Genomic DNA, 23,266 nt, shown 5'->3' on the forward strand with positions numbered 1-23,266 from the left:
CATCATTTTAGGCCTTGGCTGGGCGGCTCAGTTGATTCGAGTGTTCTGATACTGCAACGTTGTGGGTTTGATCCCTGGGAAGGACACATGCAAGAATCAACCAATGAATACATAAATAAGTGGAACAACAAATTGATGGGGTTTTTTCTTTTTCTCTGTCCCTTCATCTCTCTCCTCTCTCTCTCTCTAAAAATCAATTTTTAAAATTAAAAAAAAATTTAAAATGAATATCATTTAAAGTTTATTTTGTAGGCTTTTGGGGTTTGCTTTTTTAAATTCAGAATGTTTGGGGTTCCAATCCTCTTTCTTTGGGCTTCTACTGCATCTACTAAAACCTGTGCATTTTAGTTTTGTCTTCATGTGCTTTGTAATATTTGCTTGTGAGCTCATCTTTAGTGGGGATTAGTTATCTATATATCCTGGTACAAACTATAGATAGTAGATAATAGAGATGTGGTGTGGATCTCTCACAAATAACTTTAAAAAAAAAATCTGCACACTGCCCTAGGTATGCAGCAAGCTTTCTTGGTAGGGAGGGTCCCAGTGCTACCTCTCCTGCTCCTCCTGGGCCATAGTCATGTCTTTTGTCCCTGCTTGGGCCTTAGAACCCTACCCACTGTCCTTAGGACCAGAGGCCGATTAAGGTTGGTTGAGGCTCCATGCGCAGAAGAAAATATTAGGCTCCTTAAAAAAAGAGAGAGAGATGGAAAATAAAAATACATGTTAACCATCTTTTTAAATAAATAAAAAATATTATGTACTATTAATGTTAAAATTGCACATATGAAACCAAACTTGGTGTCATTAGAAAAAAGTGTAAAATTGGGGTTTTGCAGGGCCCTTCAGAAGTCGGGGTTCAGGGCGTGCTCCCGTGCACCCGCCGTTAGATCCGGCTCTGCTTAGGACCTACATTTGGGATCCAAGTTCCTGGGGGTGACCGTGGCTTCAGGCTACCACACTTGCTTTCTCACTTTGCCAGACTTTGGTGATTTCTTTTTCATTTCTTCTGTTTTATCACTTCTTTTTCTGGGTGATAGGTATTGGTGGTTATGTTTTCTATAGCACTTGGCTGTGTTGGTAATGGGAATGGGGCCTGACCTAGGGCCAGGTGCACCTGCCATGTGATGACCTAGGATTGCTTTTCAAGAAGGAAAATTTTTTGTACTTCTATTTAAGTCCAGGGAATGAATGGATGTTCAATAATCGAAGTAATTTAAGAAACAAAGCAAAACTCATTGATGACAGTGGTGCTGTCCCACCTGAGGATGATCCTCTTTATTTAATTTTATATTATTGGTGTCGAAAGCATCAGCATAGTATAGGTAAGCTTTTTGATAGTTGAAAAAGTGAACAGACATGGGGAGGAAGAAAATAAAAATCACGCCATTCATCTAGTGGGAAAAACTGAGAGCTCAGCAAGAAAGGAAGGCTTTATCTGCAGGAAGTCAGAAGTCGGAAGGGAGGACAGGTGGAGAAAATATCCCATCTGTTAAGCAGTGAAGATATTATACTGGTACTACTGCTGCTTCTGTTCTAAGAACACTTAATGTGAGAGCTGCCCTCTTAACAACTTAAGTGTCCAGTATAATATTAGCTACTGTAAATACAATGTAAATATTGTTTTAAGGGGGACCTGAAGCAGAATCTTGATTTAGGATTGGGTAAGAAAGAGGTAAGATCATTTTTGTAACAAAAATATCCTCTAGCTAACGTTTCAGACTCCCAGTAGGAGAACCAATGGGCTGTGACTCTGTCAGGCACGAGGCTAATAGAAGTGGAATGAAGATTCTAAAGTTGCTCTTATGCTAGCTCCCCGATCAGAGGAAGGGGTCTGACTGTGGTGTAGACTGCCCCTCAGGACCCAACGCAGACACATGGATTGGATTAGAACTCACATGTATAAATTGTAAGAGTGATGAAAGAACTAACGTTTATTTGAATATTTTTGGGAAGACACAGTCCAGTGGCTCTAGAAAGAAATATGTATGCTTTGATAGGGAATTCTTATTTTTATCTTTTGTCTTTTGATCTCATTATTTTAATTTAAAAGGTAATTCTACAGAAATACTAAAAAGAACTTAAAAAATTTTTTTCTATGTTCTTTGAGCTTCACCACCCTAGTGCCTGTATCTTCATTTGGCATCGTATATATCATGTGTTGTATATTGTCATTCCTGGTCGTAATACTGCATATAATATTTAGCATTTTCCCCTTTTTATTTTATAGTAAGTGTTTTCTGGCATCTAATCAGATTCTCAGAGTTCTGCGGACACTTTAGAGTGAAGGCAGCTCTTCAGACGTGAGACCAGTGAAATGAAAAGGGGCAGGAATAAGGATTACCCATTTGTTGTGTCAAGTAAGGACATTAAAATCAAACAACAACAACAACAAAAAACACACCCTAATCCGTAATTTCACAGCATGTTAGCAAATAAAGGACATTTTAACACTACCCCCCTCCACACACACACACACACAAATTATGAAGGATATAATCTCAAAAATAAGGAAAATGTTTCTGACCAGGCAGTGGTGCAGTGGATAGAGCATCGGACTGGGATGCAGAGGACCCAGGTTTGAAACCCCGAGGTCGCCAGTTTGAGTGCGGATTCATCTGGTTTGAGCAAGGCTCACCAGCTTGAGCACAAGGTCGCTGGCTTGAGCAAGGGTCACTCGCTCTGCTGTAGCCCCCCCCCCCCATCAAGGCATATATGAGAAAGCAATCAATGAACAACTAAAGTGCCACAACAAAAAACTGAGGATTGATGCTTCTCATCTCTCTTCATTCCTGTCTGTCTGTCCCTATCTGTCCCTCTCTCTTCCTCTCTCTGTCTCTGTCACACACACACAAATAATAAATAAGGAAAATGTCTTCAGTTATTTTATTTTTATGACTAAAATTATTGTTCTTCTACTTTCTGTCTTATTTCTCCAAGGATGATTGAAAACCTCACTATGGACCTTTTTCGATCCAAGAACAGGGTCCAGGATTCCTGGACGGGTGATGTCCAGAGGAACTGACTGCCATCTGGGTTTGTGACTTGGCTTGTGGAATAGCTGATGAGTCCAGAAAAACCAGTGAGAAAGTTGGGGTTTTCTGATAGCGGTCCCCCAAACATCACTTCTCCACACAGTCCCAGCATGAGGGACCTCACAGGCTGGCTCTCTGGTTTTTATCTGTGTATCTGAACAAAATCTTGTCTGAAAAACGTTCAGATAAGGCCTGTCTCTGGCAACTTAGACATCTTGGCCATATATATTTTTGTTGGAAAGGATTTGGTCTGGACCTGTTTGAGATCTCTTCATGTGGCAGAGATGTCCTCTCAAAGAAAAGTTCTTGAGAGGGTAATGACATGTTAATTAATGAAAAAGTTTAACATTTTTGAGCCAGCTTGGGGCCACATCTGTGAGTATTCACAGTGCCGTGGGCTGGGCAGGATAGTGACTGTCACCTTGCCTGTGTCACTCCCCCTGAAATGCGTTTGAGTTCCTCCCGCTCAATGGCACGTGTGCCAAGGCCCCGGCCATGGCGAGGTTAACCTGGTCTCAGGAGAGGCAGAGAGCTCTTCAGTGACATTTTTTGATGTGGTTTATCTTTCACTTCTCAGGAGGAAATTCATCCCAAGTGGAGTCATTTTTTAAATTTTTTGAGGGCTGTCAGCAGATTTTAGAGTTCTAGGAATGAAAGACTTGTGTGTTTTGTTCAGGGAACTTCCAGCTGCTTAAAGGAGTTAAACATTACACCTCGACTCACTGTTGGGTGTTCAGAAGAAGGACTTGAGAGAGAAGGCCATCCCGCAGCCCGCGTGGGAGGGCGCAGTCACGCGCTTCCACTGCGCCGTTGCTCTGGGGTGCTGTTTACAAAACGGAGAAGCGCTTTTCCTGATAAGGGTGGACTTCCATGACTGTGAACACATCAGTTCTGCTTTTCCAGTCCTCACCCCCCACCCTGCTTAAAGTCAATATTTATTAAAAATCATTTCATTTTTGAATGTCTGATATTTGTACAGCTGTTTTGGTTTATTTTTTAAAAATGTTCCTATATTTGTAATGAAAGCGTCACAAGTTAAAAACCGAAATAAAATCAAGAAGTAGGTTGTTTGTGCCAAGTGCAAATAACAGGATGAGAAGCGTTCAGAGAGACACTAGCAATGGCTCAGAGGGCCTTCAAAGTCCTCGCAAGTTCAAAATGTTTTTCGTAAAGTAACTTCCTTTTTAAAAAGGGCTTGTTAAGTCTGACTCCTGCTCATTTTGATTTTTTTTTTTAATGTCTGTGAAGTTATTTTAAAGTTGTTTCTGTTACTACTCTCGGGGGGGGGGGGGGAACGGTTATCCTCTCTACCCAAAGTGGTGTCTGAGGTGCTGCGTGTGGAAATACGAGGCTGGGTACTGGCGTCAGATGCTCAGAGCTTGTCAAGGGAGTGAGAGACACTGGAGTTCAGTCATCTAAAAATTAAAATGGGGGAAATTCTTCTTGGATGGGAGTAAGTTTTTTAGTTCTGACTCTAAAACCCACTCTGAGCCTGACCTGTGGTGTCGCAGTGGATAAAGCGTCGACCTGGAAATACTGAGGTCGCCGGTTCAAAACCCTGGGCTTGCCTGGTCAAGGCACATATGGGAGTTGATGCTTCCAGCTCCTCCCCCTTCTCTCTCTCTGTCTCTCTCTCCTCTCTCTTCCTCTCTGTCTCTCTCTCTCCTCTCTAAAAATGAATAAATAAAAAAAAAGAAAATTAAAACCCACTCTGGATCTGCCCTAATTCTCTGTGTAGCCTTTGGCAGTGAAAGCTCAAAATAAAAGTGTGGCTATCTTTTCTATCTTCTATCCATCCGTCCATCCGTCCATCCATCTGTCTGTCATTTATCTTTCTGATTTTTTTTCTGTTGAGTATGTCTATTATAATAATTTGGAATTGGAGTGCTTCACATGTCAGCTTAGCACAGGAGTCAGGAACCTATGGCTCGTGGGCCAGGGGTGGCTCTTTTGATGGCTGCATCTGGCTCGCAGACAAATCTTTAATAATAAAAAAAATAACATTAAAAATATAAAACATTCTCATGTATTACAATCCATTCATTTCCTACCGCTCATGTTCATGATTGCAGGTATCTGGAGCCAATCACAGCTGTCCTCCGGGACAACACCAAATTTTTATTGGATAATGCTTAACGTACACGGGTCATTGTATGGCTCTCACAAAATTACATTTTAAAATATGTGGCATACATGGCTCTCTCAGCCAAAAAGGTTCCCGACCCCTGGCTTAGCACATTGTCCTTGTCCCTAAAGAGTTATGCCTAGACTCTCTTTAGGCTTTCCAAAACTTTGTAGATGTTTTTGGGACCACAATACCTTTAAAATAGCCTTCAGTTAGGATTCCCATCATTGGTGTTATTTAATCATTAACTTAGACTCCTGCCTAATACGGCTGTTATGTTATGGGCTGTGTGATGAATTGGTGCTGTGATTTCTTCCTTAATAAGATTTCTTGTTCCTCCATTTATGTGTCCAATAAAATGGAGATTCTTCTTGCCTTCATTTCTCTCAGGAGTGGTTGATATGCTTCAAAAGCTCTTACAGTTCAGGTCTGAGACATAGGGTGGGGGTCACTCCAATGACCCTTCTCGGACCCCATCTTTGTACTTTGGGGCCTGCCTCCTATGGAGCAGGTGGGGACCCTGTGATACTACACTTGAGCTTTCTGAGTCCTGTCCTTCAGGGGACATTTTCTGTCTCACCTACCCTTCCCTGAGGGAAAATGGGAACCCAGGTATGAACTTAAAGTCTCTATATGGAGGGACATTTTTTCCAGCCGCTAGTTCTGAGGTTGTCAAAACTGCCTTGACTCTCAGCCTCTGTGTCTGCGAGGTGGGTGGGGTGGGGCGTGGAGTCTGAGTTGTCACCATCCTGAATCACTGACCCTCCCTAGATCATTTTGACTCTTGGTGTTTGCCCACCTGGTGCTTCTCAGTCCTGTAGCCCTCCTGGCCCTGACCCTGAGTTTGGACCCCAATCCTTATGGGTGTGCCTTTTTATGTTTGCCCATGTCTTGCACAGACCAGAGGGGCTGTGGCATCTCTTGGTCTGATGGGTCCTGACACCTCTCACCTCCCACCTGGCTTGGTCCCAGGTTTTCTCACCATGACACCCACCACCACACATGGGCTCAACTAGGCTTCTGCCATTGGAACAAGCTGGACTCAGTTGGGGGCAGTATACGATATAACTTCATTTCGCCACCTCACTGCTCAAGTCGAAGCCTTTTCCTACCTCCTTTCCAAGTCTTATCAGGAGCCAGATTTTCCCCATAATTCCCAGACACTAATTAACAGTCTAATTTTCGAGTGTTGAGAAGTCCAGATAAGTCTAATACGTAAAAGTTTGTTTTTCAGTCCATTTAAAGAGCCTTTGCATCTTGAGCCTATCTTAGAATCGGGAGCTCCTTCCGGCTCATGGCCGGCTCCCTGTCTCTCAGCCTTGCCGTTCCCCTCCCCAGTCCCTGCAGACCATTGTCTCTGGTCCTCCAGGGCTAGAACAGGAAGGGAGAGGACAGCAAGGGGCTATTGACAGTCTACTGACAAATGCATTGTGATTTGTGAAGCTGAGGTCCAAGCACTGGCTTTCTCTCATGGGGCATTGGAGGGCTCCTGAGGGCTCTCTTGGGGACATCCCACTACAGCTGTCCTCGGCATGGTGGTGCCCCGTGTTGGTCTGCTCTTGACACCCTTCCCTCAGCTCTGCACCCTTGGTATACCTCCAACATCTTTCTCTCAGGGTTGGCTCACCCTGGATGTCTGGCCATGGGTCTCATGTCACTAGAGGAGCTCAAGCCATTGATTGCAGCTCATCATGCTCCCACCATGGCCATTTCTATGTACCTGCTCTCAGGTGGCTCCAGGCTGCCTCTAAGAAATCCTTTACCTGGGAGTCAGGCACCAGTATCTGTGCCCCAACATCTTAGAATACCGGGAGACCCTGTGAGACTCCCAAAATGCTTCTCCTAAAATTTATGTCGCTCACTGTGACCTCAGTGTGTGTGTGTTTGTGTGAGTGTGGGAGTGTTCTCTTGTAGTTTCACTGTTTAAGTCCCTTTCCCCTCTCCCCCATTGGGGTGGGGAGCAGCACTGACTGTGACTGATAACAAACACTCTCTAAAGGAGGGCCTGGCTTCTGGTCTCCCTGACCTGCCTCCTACTGTCACCTCTCAGTGTTGACTATAAGGGAAGGAGGAGCCTGTGCATGTCTCTCCCCAACTCTTCTGGCTAGTAGATGGAGGTGGAGGATGTAGTTACCCCACAGAGAAGTCAGCAAACCCTGCCAATCATCCCCTTCCTTGCTCTGACTCAAGATTTTAGAGAAGCTCTCCTATCTGTGGTGGGGAAGGGTCAGGCTGTGTGTGAGGGTCCTGGATCATCTACTATCTGGGGAATCTATAACTTCAGCAGGGAAGACCTGATGACCTTGGTCTGCCAAGATTCACCTCAACCTACCATGGACGCTTTGTTTGTTTTGCTGTGTTATGTCACACTTATTCATGATGTCTGAGTTTTTTCCTAACCCTGAATTATGTGATTTTATTCTGGGTTTTTCTTGATAGTTCTGGTAATATGCTATATGTCTGTTCAGTTTTCCTGGTTGGCATGAACACTGGGATGTGCTGCCCATGTCCCTTCAGGAACAGAGGACTTATTTACTCAGACCCTGGCAGTGTGGCTGACTGATGCCTCAGCTGTCACCCCTCTCTGGGGAGTGCCAGATGATGATGGCTGTACCACTTAAGGTCATGCCTCCTTCCTGGGGCTGCCAATGACTAATCAAAATAGGCGAACCACTTGGCTTCTCCAGAGAAGCAGGTCCAATAAGATGGATATAGATATATGCGTGTAGACATCTACCTCTGCCTCCATCTCCATCTCTGTGCCTATATTTCTAGGCTAATAAATTACATCTGTATCTATTTTAATGAGTTTTGTTTTAAAAGATTAGCTCACATAATTATGGGGGTATATCAAGTCCAAAATTTAGAACATGGGCCGGTAGGTTGGAAACTCAGGCAAGAGGTGCTGCTTCAGTCTCTTTTTAATGCATTTATTGATTTTTTGGGGGGAGGGGGAGAGAGAGAGAGACATTGATTTGTTCCACTTATTTATGCATTCATTGGTTGATTCTTATATGTGTGCCAAGTAAGGATTGGACCATCAACCTTGGCCTATCAAGATGACATTAACCAGTTGAGCTACCATAGTTGGGGCAAAGCTTCTGTCTTGATTCTGAAGTTTGTAGGGAAGGTTGGCAGTCTGGATACTCAGATAGGATTTCTGTTTTACAGTCTGGAGGCAGAATTTGTTCTCCCTCCAAAAGTCTCAGTTGTCTTTTTTTTTTTTCCTGTGAAGCTATTCAAGTGATTAAGTGAGACCTACCTATATTGGAGAGGATAATCTGCTTTATTTAAAGTTAACTGCTTGTAAATGTTAGGCACATCTACAAAAATACCATCTCAGCAACACATAGACTGGTGTAAACCAAAGAGCTGGGCACCAGAGCCTAGCCAAGTTGACACATGGAGTTAACCACACAGCAGGGGTTAAAGGCCTGGTCCCTTGTCCCTGAATCCCAGCTCTGAAGGGCCAGCCCATATGCAGAGAGCCCCATAGAGCCATTGGAGGTCTTTACTAGGGCTGCCTCTGCCCCCCGGCATCCACGGGTGTCAGTCCCAAGAGCATGCTCTATTGAACGTCCTGCATGCTTATCTTCAACTCACATTCTGCTTTTCCAGGACCCAGCCTGCAAAACCAGTTAATTGACAAGCCTGGGCCACAGGAGGGGACTGTCATTTCATGCCCTGCCTTTACTACCTCGGGTGCGTAATTCACATTTGCTGGAGGCTCTCCCCTTTAAATGACCTCTGACAGGTAATTGTTAATGTGACCCCAGTGGGCAAACTATTTAAAATTCACAAATAATTCCCCCCCCCCACACTTGTAACTTCTCCATAAACCACTTTATGTAACTTTTCATGGGTTTTAATGGGAAGAGGATTGCGGATCTTGAGAGAGCCCACCTCTGACTCCCACCCTCCCACTCCTGGTGGGAATGGCGCACAGAAAGTCTCAGGAAGTCTTCCTCCTGTTTGTCTTCTCTGCTACTGAACCAGTGTGTACCTTTTGCTCCCCTCAGAGGACAGCATAGCCCATGGAATAAATAGAGGCTCAGTTGAATCCCAAGTTTGAATCCCGGTTTGTCTACTCACCAGATCTGTGATCTCTGTAAGCCTTGGTTTCCTTATCAGGGGAATGAGGACAGTAATGATCACCTTCCAGACTCTGGTAAACAGGCTGAGGCTGGTGCCCCCAGGGTTGCTGCAGTTTGATGAATAAAATCATGACTACCAGCCAGAGAAATAGCAGTAGGTTCACTGGGCTAACTAGCTCACAACGCGCTGGTTTGGAGAGCTGGTCTTAGACAGCCAAACCTGGTGCGGTTTCAGAGGGTCAGGCCTGCAAGGAGAGGTCTCCTTTCCCAGCAAGAGGAAACAGTGCCGAGGAATCCTGATAATTGTGTCTCGTGAATGCTGCTAGTTGAAAACTTAATTTTTAAAAGAAAAAGAGACCCCTAATAGCCCACTGGTTCAACAGGCAGGTGTGTGGGGGCCAGAGACAGTCCAGCCCCATGCTCCATGGGGGTGGCCCTCACTCACTCGGCTGACAAGCTAGTTCCCATCTCCCAGCGAGTCTCTCTCACTGTCCCCATCGTAACTCCCACCTCATGGCCTCTGGAAACTGTTGTTCTTCAAGTGCAGCCTCCCTCCATGGTTCTGCTCGGGGTGGCCCTGGTGGAGGCCAAGCCACAGTCCCCTCACTAGACGAGGTGCTGGGGTGCCCATTCACTGGACCAACTTTATGGCTTAGGGGTCTGGGATGAATAGCTGGTTGTTGGGGCTGCAACAGAACTCACCATCTTCATCAAGACCGCATGTTCACCCCGTTTAGCATCCTTCCCTCCTCCTCTCTCCCCTTTGCCCTCTGTGTCCCGTTGGCCCCGCCAGGTGGCATTTCCTCCCACCTCTGTCCTGATTCCTGCTTGCTTGGCCATCCCTCCTTCCTCGCCCTGCCTGGACCAGGCAGAGGCCTTTGTACTGGCCTTTCCCTCCCATAGTTCGCTGCCTCCCAAATCCTCCCAACAGCTGCTTCAGATGCTCAAAACCCTCCAGCCGCCATTTCAGAATGAGGCTCCAACTTCACAGCCTGTATTTCCAGGCTGTTCCGAAGATCTTGGTCTGCTGGTCTGCCCCCCCCCCCCCCCCATGATCCACACAAGCCTTCATGGCCTAGCAGATGTGCCCGTCGCCTCCCTGATCTTGGATTTCCCACCTCTCTGCTGTTCTAGAACATCTGCCTGAGAGACTGGCCCCGCTTCTCTCTACACCCTCTGTTCAAGGCCACTGTCCTGCTCTGCAAAGCCCCGCCGACCATCTCAGGAGGTGGCAAAGCTGATGAAGATGGAGGCTCTCCCTCTGATGTCAGTGGAGGCGGGAGCAGTGTGCTTGCTCCCATCACGTCCTCTGCAGCTGCAGCTCACTGGTCTGTTGTGATGCTTGTTCCCTTGCCTCCTCCCCACTGTCTGCGTGAATCCTTCCTGCTTTTTATCACCTCATGTCAATCCTACCACCCAAAACTGCAGTTCCCTTTTCCTATAGCCTGAACTAACCCAGTGCTTCTTATTGGAGCTGCTACATCTCCCTTCCTCTAGGTCATAAAACCTTGGGTCACACGTCACACATGCTTGCTTATTCTTCTGCAGGCTCTGTGGAGTGAGAGGCACGTTTGCCAACTTTTTCATTCTCTATCAGCCCTGGACACTGCTCTTTGCAGGGGGTGATTGGTAATACTGGTGATGGAGCGCATGGAAAATTCTGGGTGGACGGAATGCAGAGCTGTACATTCGAAACCCCCTGTCCTGAGTACCAGTGAGGGGCATCTGTAGCAAGGCTCAAGAGTTTTATTTAAAACAGAGAGGAGGATTGAGAAGTTTTTATTTTCAGTTCGTGTCCGTGAAAATGAATTGTTCTTTATGTGGGGTCTTTGAAGCTCATCAAAAGTCAGTGGAAATGGAAAAGCTGGTGTCAGTGCCCTGGTGGGACTGTCCCATCACCAGCATGCTGAGAGTTTTAGCAAAGCTGGGGGTGGGGGCAGAGAACAATTTTCATGATGAATGCAGGGTTCTTTGAAATTTCTCACCCTTAAAGAGAACAAGGAAATCTTCTCCTGTTGAAATTCTATAAGTATTTTTTGCAGGTGTTTTTTTTTTTTTTTTAAATTCAGTGAGAGGAGAGGAGGCAGAGACAGACTCCCGCATGTGCCCCAACTGGAGTCCGCCCGGCAAGCTCACTAGGGGGCGATGCTTTGCCCATCCTTAGCACCCGGGGCCAACTCGCTCCAATCAAGCAGTGGCTGCAGGAGGGAAGAGAGAGAGCAAGAGAGAGAACCAAGAGGGGGAGGGGTTGAGAAGCAGATGGACGCTTCTCCTGTGTGCCCTGACTGGGAATCGAACCTGGGACATCCACATGCCAGGCTGAAGTTCTATCACTGAGCCAACCGACCAGGGTGCAGTTTTTCGTTCGTTCGTTTGTTTTTTTAACAACAGCAGTAATGGCAGATAATGTAGAGACTAATCTGCACTAATAGAGAGTCTCAAAGTATTTTTTCTTTCTGCCTTTATGCTGGTTGATCATTTTCCAAGGAAAGCCTCTAACTCTCCCTACCTAGCTCTGCAAACTATATTTAGAATAAAGCTATCTCCTTCAGGCATCAGAGTGAGGTTGAAAGAAGGAATTTCATTTAAGAGTGATGATCTGTAATCATTGGGCCCCTTATAGGTGGTCTTGCTAGTGATGTTAGTTGTCATTTTTGTTGTATTGTGGGTTGTCTTGCCACTCAAGAATTTTGCATTTCTTATTTATAATCTTAGGCTGTTAGTACAATAGCGGTGAACTTAACTGGCAATCAGTTATTCTTAATTACAACCTCAAAAGCAGTTACATATTGTTAACAATGTTTTATTTATTTTTTCTGCCCAGTGTTGTATATTTAAAAATATAAAACAGACCTCATTGTTTATAAAGATGGTTTTCAATAATACATTTGCTGCCTTTAAAATTTGACCTTGTGACTATATCAAGACAGAGGTCATTATGAAGGTCAAATTGGCTTCCAAAACAGCCTTTGGGGTTCTGTTTTCAAAGATACATTTTGTTTGATAAACTTTATTAGAAATACATAATGTTCCTTTAATCTGTGGACTGCTTGTCAGTTGTCTGCTGCTATGAAATGACTAAATATTTATGTTTTTCTAGTTGAACTTAGGGGAAAAAACCCTCTGGTAAGTGTGTTTCTTTTAACAGAAGGCTCAGTGTAAAAGGGTATTTATAGTTGTTTTCCCTTTCTTGATGTCACCCGCCTTTCAAATGCCTGTTTTCCTTCAAATGTCTTATTTTTTTCTGGGTGGGGGGACCTCCAGGCAGACCATGATCCCTGGCCGAGGGGCCGTGACACTGTTTGCCACTGCACTCCGTTCTGGTGGGAGCTGGCGGCCACACCTTCCACTCCAAGGTCAGCCTAACTGCTTTCGCCTGCAAACACCAGCACTGGGAAAGAGAGAGGGACTTTGAATGTTGATTCCTCCATGAGCATTGTGGGCTCTACAAATCGGTGCATGTAGGTGGTTAATGTCTGCATTTATTCTGGGCCAAAAAGAATGGGAATACACATTGTGGATGGAGGCTGGTTTAGTGTTGGGAAGGCAAAAAAGATTGACTCTCAAGCAGAAAATGAAATTGTATTACATAGTAGTTTTGATCTGCATTTCCCTAACAGGTAGTAAAGCTGAGTATCTTATCACATACCTGTTGGCTGTTTGTATATTCTCTTGGGAGAAGTGTCTGTTCAGGTCCTCTGCCCATTTCTTAAATGTTTTGTTTGTTTGGTGTTCTGTTGTATGATTTCTTTATATATTTTGGAACTCCTTGTCGGAAGTGTTGTTTGCAAATATCTTCTCCCAATTGGTTGGTTGCCTGTTTTGTTGGCAGTTTCTTTTGCTGTGCAATGGATCTTGAGAATGATATGCTAAGCAAAATAAGTCAGACAGAAAAAAAGAACCATATGATGATTTCACTCATATGCAGGATATAAAACAGAAAGCCAAAAAAATGTACAAACACGAAAAGCAAACAAAAACTCACTGAGACAGACAACAGTGTAGTGGTTACTAGAGGGAAGGGAGCTGGGAGACAGTCAAGGGCAAAGAGGGTGATGGAAAGGAAGGTTTGACTTTGGATGATAGGTGCACAATGCAATAAACAGATGATGTGTCATAGAAATGTACACTTGAGATATATAATCTTATTAACCACTGTTACGCCAATGGATTTAATTAAAGAAAAAAACCCCAGAATGAAATGAAGGCAAACAACAAAACAAAACCCACAGGAAGCACACAGTCACGGCCGTTTCATGGCTCAGACATGATTCATGGAGACGCTTACCATTTTCTTCCTGCGAAACTGCTCTTGTTTATTTTTGCAACATTTCTCTATGACTGAGAGCAAAACCAGACCCTCAGGGAAATTCTATAAGATTCCAAGAATTGCCTCACTGAGTTTTCTAAGTCATAGTGGGTAAGGCAGCACAGTGATTTACAAGTGGAAACATACATGCTCGCACACTACCGATGTCAGATTGAAGGAAGATAACAATAAACAACGTAGGTTTTGGGCTACTGACCAGGTTCAGGAAGCAGAGAGCTTATGTGGAAGTGATTTAAGAGCTCCCAGACCTCCCATATTTTCTAGTTTTTGCCTTTCCCAGGAATGACTCGTCACAGGACATCAGCTACCAGGGGAGCAGCTGTTTTGGCCGGTGTCCACAGGTCCTCTGCCGTCACACCCTTCCTTCACAATAGTGTCAGACTCCCTTGGAGCACAGGTTTGCTATAGCAGGTCCTCAGGCTTGCGGAAGCATCCTGAACATCTTCATCCAGCTGTGCATTCAGGGACATTGGGAGTTCCTTGAAATTGGCCATGATGGGAATAGTTACTCCACAGAAATTGCCAAGTGCTTGCAATCAGTCTTCCCATGGAGAGCTGGTTGTCAAACATCCATCAGCACACAACTCCTGCAGCAGTGGAGTCACACCCATGTGCTAGAGCTGACCCCGCCACCATGCCGCGCAGTGCCTTGCCTTTCCTCTGTCTCTTCCAGATGGTACTGTTCTGCTTCTTCTGTTTCTAGAAATCTCAATGTCTACTCCACCGGATCCCTCTATTCTGCCTCCAAACACACCTGCTTTCCTCATCCTTTGCAAACAACCATCTAAACAAATGAGATAAACTTTCTTCTACCTGGATTGCAAACGTTTGAGGGCAGGAAGTGTACTGTTGCATTCCTAGCTGCAGGCAGTTTCTGCAGCACAGCAGACACACAACCTATGTTGGATGGGTGAACGTGTCAGGGTTTTTTCCTCCAGCTGCTCTCCTCTCTCCTCTCTCTGCTGAACTCCTTTCATGAGTAACCAACATTGACCTTCACTTGTCCTCCCACCCATCCACTGCGGAACCACTTGAACACTGGCTCCGACCACTGTGCCGCAACCTTATTAGAGGCCACCAGGAAGTTGTGACTTGCAGACCCATTACCTGTTTTTAATACGTGTGGTCGCTGAAGGCATTTCTCATGTTCATTCACCTCTCTGCAGGCCAGAGGCTCTGAACCATTTCTGTCTCTCTGAATGTGCTCTCTTGGCTTCCAGAACTTGGATCTTTTTCTAGTTTTCTCCTAATTCTGTTATTGCTCCTCTTTGTGTTTTTGACTGTTTTATTTTTCTCCTTCAGCTCCCCAAATAGTTAAGGTGCTGGTTCTCCATTGTGATCTGCCTACACAACTGTCTTATGTGAATTATTCTGCAGCTGGGGCTCAAGCAAGGCAGTGGAGGGTTGTTGGTTGTGATTATTTATTTAAATGTTGTCTCTCCCATGAGACCCTGAACTCAGGGGCAAAGTCCTCCCCTATTTAGGACTTAACCCAGTAATTGGCACACGGAGGATACTCAGTCAGTTGGACAGATGGGTGGGTGGATGAATGGATGGATGGATGGTTAGATGATGGGTGGATGATGGGTGGATGGATGGTTGGATGTGAAGGGCAGGTTAGGTTTAGATCATGGAAGGAGACAGATACCAGTGGAATCTCTCCTTAATTATAGAGACAAGTCATTTAACGTCTCTGAGCTCATACTCTATGTCCTGCCTGGGCATTAAGATGAAAGCCAACCTCCCCACAGAGTGTCCCTCCCACCTGCACTCTCTCACTTTCATTCCTTTGCTTATGTCTCCTCCCCAGTGTCCCCCAGCTGCTGAGTGCCCATCATGCCCCCATGTTCCAGAAGGGAGAGGAGCATTCCCTGGTGCTTGATGGAAGGGCTGCCTCTTTCGTACTGCTTATGACCCTTGCCGTATTCTGCCTCCAATCAGCTATTTAACTAAAAGTATAACCCCCCATAAAACCTTTTGCTTATTGAGGGCATGTTCGATGTCACCTTGAGTTCTGGACACTCAATACATGTATAGATTGAGGTGGGTCACTTATCTTGATAATAGTTTTTGTTTCCTAAGTCTATATAGTGTTATAAGTAGAAAGGTTTATGGGCTGAACTAATTTCCAGCAGATCATTTCATTTTTTCATTTTAAAAGCAGAACTGAAGAGCGTAGTCAGCCCGTCTGATCATGGATCCAGACGGTGAAAGAGCCGGAAGCGACTCTGAGGACTGCCAATGCTGTCATGTGTAGGATGCCCTTCCTCACCCTGATTAGATGATGTCTTTCATGTATTTTCAGACATCTAGAGCATATTGGTTTTATCCTCCGGCTACCTCTTCTCATGGACCTGAGACGGCTGTCACAGTTACAGGTGTCACACAGTCAGGGCGATGGCGTATGACCATTTCTTGTCAGCCAAGAGACTTTTCCCAGAAGACTTCTTGCTCACTTCTCCCAGTGTCACATTGGCCAGAATTCTCCCCACGCTGATCCCGAAACTAGCCAGAGGTGGGAGGAAAGGCCAGTGATAGGATTATTTACTTTTGACATTGAAGCAGGGTCCACTCTCCCCGGGGCCCTGTAGGGGGGATTACACACTGCAACAAAATTGGGGTTCACTGTGAGGCAAAAGAGGGTAGCCAGTTGTGTCTGTTGGCTTTGCCATCTATGGGAGGCTATAAACTGGTTCCTCTGTGACCATGTTTGCCATGGCCCTGGGGACAAAGGCTGCCCCTCTGTCTCTGGCATCCTCTCCACTCATTCCTGGTGGGCAGGGGCCAGATAGGCTGCTCTCATTCACATGAGTTCCAGACTACTTCCTGTCACAGCGGCAGCTCTTCTACGCAATCTAATTTTCTATCCTCCAGTAGTCGCCCTCACTTATGAGATATTCACAGTTGCTGACACAAGGTATCATTTGGGGAATCTGAGCACAGGGAGCCGCTCCTTGTCCACTGTGTTTGGGGAACAAGGAGGTCACATGTCCCTGCACAGAACACTGTCTTGCATCTACCTGTGCACTTGGCACTGTCACACCAGCAGCTCGCTGGACTTGCACCACGTGTCCCTCATCCAAACAGAGTCCAAGGGGGGCTTTGTTGGCCACTGGTGGGTCAGCACATGCCTGGGGCTCCAAGTCCAGTGGCCTTTCTGAACCACACCATGGCTGCTTTGGCAAAGGAAGCTTGCCCTTCAGGCGCTCAGATGTGTGTGGCTCTAACCATTTCCGGGGAGAACTTTCTGACAATCTCATCATTCTTCTGCCTCTCACTGTGCAGGATGCAGAGCCTCAGGACTCCCAGGGTGATGTGGTTTGTAGCCCTCAGCTGTGGCAGGGCTGGGGTCCTCTCATGGGGCACTTGGCTTTTTGACCTCCGCTTTCTTTGGGACCAGGGGCTCTTGTGATGGGCTGAGCAGTTTCCTCTCATACCAGAGTTTTCAAACGGCTTTATTTTTTTGAGTTCTTGACTCTGGTTTGCATAATTTTCTGACTCTGCTTTGATTAGGCCAGCTGTTATTTCACATGGCTGGTGGCATGCCTGTCTCTGGCAAAGCCTCTTTACCTGAACTTGTGACACTTTTTTGGATCCTTTGTGGCCCCTCAGCTGTGTTGTGGATAATTTATGTTGTCAGATAAATGACCTCTGGAAAAAAGAAATATTACTAATGCTATAACACTAATTTAAAAATACCCATTGCACATATTTAATAAAATCTTGCCTGGGCTTTAACTCCTGTCTTTACATCATGTCCAACAATGCAGTCATATATCAAATTATTCACTTGGCATCATCGAGGCTTTGTCACGGAGATGTGCTATAGGATGACATTGGATAGGAGAGCTTAGCCCAGGCTTAGGAAACTCTTTCTCCCTTTGCAGCAATTGGAAACACAAAAGCATTTAAACCACTTGTCTGTGGAAAGCCTTTCACCAAGTGATAATCAATATTGGCTTTGGATTTAGGGAAAGAGAAATTAAGGGACACTTCATTAACTTCAGACTTGTGCAGCCATGCGAAGCAGGACCTCATCTGCTGTTACCCTCTCCCCTCCTGCTGAGCACCTGTCACCAAACGTGGACAGCCAGCCCTGCTCCCCAAGACCAATGGTACCAGTCGCTCATCACTGTCAGAACACTTTGAAAATATGTGTAGGGTGTACAATGATTATTGCTTAGTTTTTCTTTTCTATTTTTATTGAGGCTTAATTAACATATGACATCAGAGTAGTCCCCCCTTACCCACTGGGCTAGCCCCAGTAGATGCCTGAAACCACAGGTAGGACTGATGCCTATATTCACTATGTGTTTTCCTGTACATAGCGGTCTATAGTACAGTTTAATGTATAAGTTAGGCACAGGAAGAGATTAGAAACAATAGCTAAGAATAAAACAGAACAATGATAACAATGTACTGTAATAAAAGTTATATGAATGTGGTCTCTCTCTCTCTCTCTGATAACCAATCTGATAACACAGACATACTGTATACTAAGTATACAATGCTGCGGGGGGGGGGGGCGTATGCAGCCGGACAAAGGGGTGATTCACACCCTGGGTAGGACAGAGCTGGATGGTGGGAGGTTTCATCATCATCTTCAGACTAGTGAGCAATTTAAAGCTTATTGTTTATTTCTGGAATTTTCCACTTAATATTTTTGGACTACCCACAGTTGACTATGGGTAACTAAAACCTTGGGCAGGGAATCCATGGATAAAGGGGACTACTGTATATTAGTTTTAGGTATACAACGTAGTGATTTGATATTTATGTGAATTGCTAAATGATCACCACAGTAAGTCTAGTTAGCATCCATCACACACAGTTATAGGATTTTTTTCTTGTGATGAGAACTTTTAACAACCTACTGTCCATTACAGCCTCAGGACTTACTTTATGGAAATCTGTGCCTCTTGACCCCCTTCACCCATTTCACTCACCCTTCTCTCCTCCCACCTCTGGCTATCACCAATCTGTTCTCTGTATCTATTAAGTTTTTACTTTATTTTTTTAGATTCCATGCATAAGTGAGATCATATGGTATTTATTATTGTTTGACTTATTCACTTAGCGTAATGCACTCAAGGTCCATCCATGTTATTGCAAAGAGCAAGATTTTGGTTGTTTTTTATGGCTAAATGATATTTTATTGTATATATGTGTGTATATTTCTTTATCCATTTGTCTAGTTTTTATTTTTTTTATTTTTCTTAAGTGAGAAGTGAGGAGACAAATAGGTAGACTCCCACATGCACTCTGACTGGGATCCACCCAGCAAACACCCTATGGGACAATGCTCTGCCCATCTGGGGCATTGCTCTGTTGCTAGGCAACCAATCTATTTTAGTACCTGAGGGGAGGCCATGGAGCCATCCTCAGTGCGCAGGGCCAACTTGCTCTAACCAAGCCATGGCTGCAGGAGGAAAAGAGAGGTAGAGAGAGAGAAGGGAGAGAGGGAGGGGTGGAGAAACAGATGGTCGGCCTGACTTGTGGTGGTGCAGTGGATAAAAGTGTTGACCTGGAATGTTGAGGTTGCTGGTTTGAAACCCTGGACTTGCTTGGTCAAGGCACATATGGGAGTTGATGCTTCTTGCTCCCCACCTCCTTTCTCTCTCTCTTCTCTCTAAAATGAATAAATTTTAAAAATTTAAATAAAAAAAGAAAAGCAGATGGTTGCTTGTCCTGTGTGCCCTGACCAGAAATCAAATCCAGGACATCCACACACCAGGCCGACACTTTACCACTGAGCCAACCAGCCAGGGCCTCCATTCATCTGTTGATAGACAGGTTGTTTCAGTGTCTTGACTATTGCTTAGTTGTTTTCTGATTATCAAGATGCATATTCTTGGTTCTTAAAATTTGAAAAGTACCCAAAACTATAATCAAGAAAATAAGACTTTGCCATAATTCACATTGGAAACCAAAAGACTATTTCATTGGCAATTTCATGCAGAAATTGCATGAAATTTCATATAGATATAGATATAGATATATAGATATATATACTTTTTACAGTACTGGAATCATACTATATATATGGTCTGTGTCCTATTTTTGTACCCAAGAGTTTTTATTTTTCATGTCATAATAAATGCTTTGCTGTGACAGTTGGGCAATTTGGATAAAATGTCTCTATTCACAGGCTCAATGTCTTCAGGTAGAGAGGGAGGGTCAGCTTGCTGTGTGTCTGTTTATAAATACTGTAATCTTGCCCATTGAAAATATTGATTTTGATGCAATGCTTTTGACGTTTTCTAATTTGAAAAATATTTTTAACAAACAGTTGCCATTTAGAATTTGTCATGTGAAGATTCTATTAAGTGCAATATTTTGGGATTGAATGTTTTACTTGGAAAATTGCACAAGCATAGAAATTCTCATATCTCAAAAAAAAAAGAGACAGAGATTGTATTTTAGAGCTGCACTGACAGGCCTATTCTAGGAAAGATTTTATTTTCTTTCTCTCTCTCTTTCTTTTTTTTCTTTCTTTCTTTCTTTCTCTCTTTCTCTTCTTTCTTTCTCTTCTTTCTTTCTCTCTCTCTCTCTCTTTCTTTCTTTCTTTCTTTCTTTCTTTCTTTCTTTCTTTCTTTCTTTCCCTCTTTCTCTCTTTCCCTCTTTCTCTCTTTCTCTCTTTCTTTCTCTGTTTTTTTTTCTTTCTTTCTCCCTCCGGTACTGTTCTAATCTTTTAAGAATTATGGGTCCTCTGAGCATCCACAAACTGAAAGGATTGCTTCTTTCCTGGGACTAAAACAATTGGTTGGTTACAGGCTCAGGAATGTTTAATAAACCGCACTGCACTTTGCCTTGAGCAGAGATGAACTCTGGAAGGACTATCTGGGAAAACTATCATCACGGAGACTGGGGGCCATGAGGCAAGGAAAACATTTTCAAAATATTTTCTTTTCAAAAGAACACGCGGGCTTCAGCTCGCCAGTCCAGGACTGGCCGTGATTTCACTCCTAGTTTTTGCTCCATAAGGCTGAGCTTCCCTCACAGGAATGTTGCTGCCACTCCCCACCCCCCCTTTAAGGCAAGGTATTTTAACTGCATTCCCCTTTTAGACTATTTAAAAATAATGTTTAAGAAATAGATTTTGTCACTAAATGTCTATAGTTGATCCTTGGTTATTAATATTTTGGGGGAAAAACCCAAGGTTTAACAGATTTATATTCTCTTTTAGGTCATTCCAAGATCTTTGAAGGCCCAAGAAAAGCCAAGTTGACCAAAAGCAAGACAAATGACTCACAGAGAAAAAAGATGGTGGAGCCAAGAGCAATTGAAGGTAAAACAAAGACCCAGACTGTCCTATCCTTCCTAGTTAAGGCTTTTTAAAAATGTGACTATGTAAATATTTTGTGTCTTTATTATTTGTTATTTGTGGTCCTAAACCTGCAAAGATAGTTTCTGGGGCCATCTGGTCTACTTGGAAGGACTGTTTTGGTTCCATTGATTCTTCCTCCCAGATAAGATTTCTCTTGCCTAGCACTCCCTGCTTCAGCCCCAACGCTGTTGAGTTTCTTAAGTCGCTGCTTTATAGTAAGTATTGTAGTCAATACAATTCCTGTCCTCCACTGCCCTCTCCTCTCTTCCACTCCTTCTGGGAGAACCAGAAAGCCGAGGGCAGCATCTATAGACATGGCTTTCATGATATTTGTAATTTCTGCTGTCTTACTAAATTGCGTTTGTAGTTATTTTTTAGTTATTTTACCTGAATTCAACTGAAACCTCATTTGCAGAGGCACACACACAGAATGAGTCCCTGCAGTCATTAACTATGAAAAGAAAATAAGGGTGGAAGATTTCAGCACTGTATCCACAAAGCACGTGCCTTACCTCATCGGGACTGTCCTACTGTCCTTGGAAAAGCGTTGTGGGGAGTGGGTGGGAATGGGGGAAGAGCATATGGTGGGGCTCATGGGACACTCATTTGGGCCATAGAACTGAAAAGAGTCTCTCTTTTACCCAAGTTAATCCAGGAGTAAATAGTAGATGGGACAGCAGTACATGGCGCCTGGTATGTCCCTTGAACAGAGTTGGTGTCCGGGAAGAAATTGTGTGGTTAACTTGGATGTGGTTCCTGGGGCCATGCCCCCATAAGGGCCTCTAATTTTCATTAGTTAAGATGTTACAGCAAGTCCCTTGATAAAGGGTATTAGCTTGCCAAGGCGCTGTAACGAGGTACCACAGATCTTGTGGTGGGGGCAGTTAGACAACATTTATTCTGGGAGACCACTGCCCCAGGAAGGGTGCTCAGGAGTCAGGCCCATGCAGTTCTCACGGTAGGCTGTCCTGTAAGACTGGCATGCCGAATGCTCACTCACCGGCACAACTATGCCTGATGACCAGCTCGTTCCCGAATGGAGTCGTTGTAATGAGTTTGCTTAGAGCCATTTTGCCTAAAATGTTTTTACATACTGACTACTGAACTGAAAATTAAATATTCAGTGTTAATTGAGGATGTTTTTAGTCAACAAGGGCCCTTGTGAAAATTAGCAAACTGTTTACTGAAAATTCTTTTTTCAAAGTTGCATTTGACATAGTATTGAAATTTTGCTTACTCTGTGCCTGCCACTGTGAAGGATTATTATTATTATTATTATTTGTATTTTTCTGAAATTGGAAACGGGGAGGCAGTCAGACAACTCCCGCATACACCTGACCGGGATCCACCTGGCATGCCCACCAGGGGGCGATGCTCTGCCCATCTGGGGCGTTGCTCTGTTGCAACCAGGGCCATTCTAGTGCCTGAGGCAGAGGCCATGGAGCCACCCTCAGTGCCTGGGCCAACTTTGCTCCAAAGGAGCCCTGGCTGCGGGAGGGGAAAAGAGAGACAGAGAGGAAGGAGAGGGGGAGGGGTGGAGAAGCAGATGGGCGCCTCTCCTGTGTGCCCTGGCCGGGAATCGAACCCAGGACTCCTGCATGCCAGGCCGATGCTCTACCACTGAGCCAACTGGTCAGGGCCCACTGAGAATGATTTTTAGGCATAATTCAGTTCAGTCCTCACAAAAGCCTTATGGCGTAGGTGGTGGGGATAGCCAAGTAGTGGTTGGGTATCAGCTCGGGTACTAATAGTGGGATCAGATGCTTCTAAGTCTTCACACCTGTCTGAACTACTGAATGTTCAGTTGGAGGTAGGTAATCAAGGTTTATTTGTTTTCTTTTTCTCCCTCACATCAAACATGTGGTATCATTTCTAACACCATCCTCTGATTTGCTAACTTGCCAACACCAGTGGAGTCAGATTTTCCCCGCTCTCTGAAAGTTCAGTGTTCCTATGGAACCTTTTCATAAGCCAAAGTGGCATGGAGTGAAGAAGCAGTCACAATTAAATGTATGTGGAAAAGTTTTTGAGTTCCCAGACCTAAAATTGAATTCAAGCGCAACATCTTGACGTCATTCACCATTATCAACGTTTAATTACCTGTAGTTTTATGCTAAGGGTAACTAACCACTTAATGGCTTTCTGATTCCTTTGGGTGCGTCTGGCTAACAACAGAGCGTTAAACAAATGGAGATAAGGCGCCCATGCCGGGGCACAGCTCACGGCTCTGGTGGCAGGATGCTCAGATGCCCAGTGTGGTCCCCGGGGGCGGGGCTTGGCGGGCTGCTCTTGCTACCCGGGTGCTCATGGCCTCTGGAGCAACTGCCTACAAAGCAAATGCTGATGCTATTGTTTTTG

General features: G+C 44.6%; 1 protein-coding gene across 1 annotated transcript in view; it reads left to right on the forward strand.

The window, feature by feature from the left end:
- The window catches only part of ERG (ETS transcription factor ERG), a 263,037-nt gene that overhangs the window by 62,301 nt on the left and 177,470 nt on the right, over positions 1-23,266 (forward strand). Inside the window, exon 3 of the mRNA XM_066370185.1 lies at positions 20,768-20,869. The gene's annotated coding sequence lies outside the window, so the exon portion shown is untranslated. The remainder of the gene's footprint in view (positions 1-20,767; positions 20,870-23,266) is intronic.

Source organism: Saccopteryx leptura, chromosome 2, assembly GCF_036850995.1.
Source record: "Saccopteryx leptura isolate mSacLep1 chromosome 2, mSacLep1_pri_phased_curated, whole genome shotgun sequence".
Lineage (NCBI taxonomy): Eukaryota > Metazoa > Chordata > Mammalia > Chiroptera > Emballonuridae > Saccopteryx > Saccopteryx leptura.